At 45.8% G+C, this 1,341-nt stretch overlaps 1 pseudogene; it reads right to left on the bottom strand.

Annotated features, from left to right (window-relative positions):
• Positions 1-599: 599 nt before the first annotated feature.
• Positions 600-730, bottom strand: LOC127483014 (U2 spliceosomal RNA; annotated as a pseudogene).
• Between the last annotated feature and the right edge of the window lie 611 nt (positions 731-1,341).

Consider the following 1,341-nt stretch of genomic DNA (forward strand, 5'->3'; position numbering starts at 1 on the left):
CAAAAGTTGAGTGGCCTTTCTCCCGGTCTTGGCTGGGATCAGATTTAAGCCACATCCATCAAACAATCCTCACAAGGGTCCAGAGACCCCCCTCATTTCCTGTCCTCTATGAAATCCTTTCATTACCTGGTTAATGCCACTCTTAGGATCATTGGTTGCTATTCTCACCCTGACCTGTATACTACAGTGTCTGTTTAAGCGTTTACAGCAGGTGATAATGGAATGAATCAAGGTCTTCAGCAACCAGGCGGTCAACCAGATGCTTCTCCATCCATACATGCTTGTCTCTGCGGAGCCCCAAGATACCCCCAGCAGGCCCCTGTAGACGACGTCCCCAGTCAGCAGGAAGTAGCCAGAGAGACTCATCGTCGCCCCCTTTCCTATCATCAAAAGGTCTGGATGGTAGCTTTGGGATCCGCAAGGAGGGAAGGCCTATACTTCTGGGAATGGAGAGTCCTTGTCAAGGTCCCTGCGGGTGCCTAAAGGTCAACCAATGAGGATCAGATCCGCCTCAACCTTTAACCCCCATGCCCTGAATCTATAAAAGGAGCCCTCCCAACCTCTGACGCATCACTTCCCCGGCCCCCACTCTGTCAGGACTGGGGAACCTCACCCGGGAGTGAAATCCCAATAAAAGCCTGTGAATTAATTCATAGAAAAAAAAAAAAAGAAAGTAGGTATTGTAATTAAAAAGTTACACTTGATCTTAGCCAAAAGGCTGAGAAGCAATTGTAATTAAAAAATTATCTTTTTAAACCTAAAGGGCCGGCGCTGTGGCTCAGCAGGTTAACGCCCTGGCCTGAAGTGCCAGCATCCCATATGAGCGCTGGTTCTAGTTCTGGCTGCTCCTCTTTCGATCCAGCTCTCTGCTATGGCCTGGGAAAGCAGAAGAAGATGGCCCAAGTCCTTGGGCCCCTGCACCCATGTGGGAGACCAGGAGGAAACTCCTGGCTCCTGGCTTCAGATCAGCACAGTTCCGGCCATTGCAGCCAACTGGGGGGTCAACCATGGGATGGAAGACCTCTCTCTCTCTGCCTCTCCTATCTCTGTGTAATTTATTCAAATAAATAAATAATCTTTAAAAAAAATAAATAAAAGACATGCCCTTGAACATAAAACAAAATTGTAAGTGCATTAGGAGACAAAATGGTGATATTGATTCTAATATAGATTTATAAAATCCTGAAATGTCAGAGCCAAAGGAAGTTAGAAAATGATTTAATCACACCTTCAATTTTACATTTGAAAAGCACATCAACCCAAGAAAAGTTCCTATAGATGGGGACTGTAGTCTAATTTACCAACATGAAGGCTAGTTACCTAGTCAAGCTGAAAGAAGCA

Source organism: Oryctolagus cuniculus, chromosome 4 (genome assembly GCF_051225735.1).
Source record: "Oryctolagus cuniculus isolate XC-2025 breed Fujian yellow rabbit chromosome 4, ASM5122573v1, whole genome shotgun sequence".
NCBI classification, from domain to species: Eukaryota; Metazoa; Chordata; class Mammalia; order Lagomorpha; family Leporidae; genus Oryctolagus; species Oryctolagus cuniculus.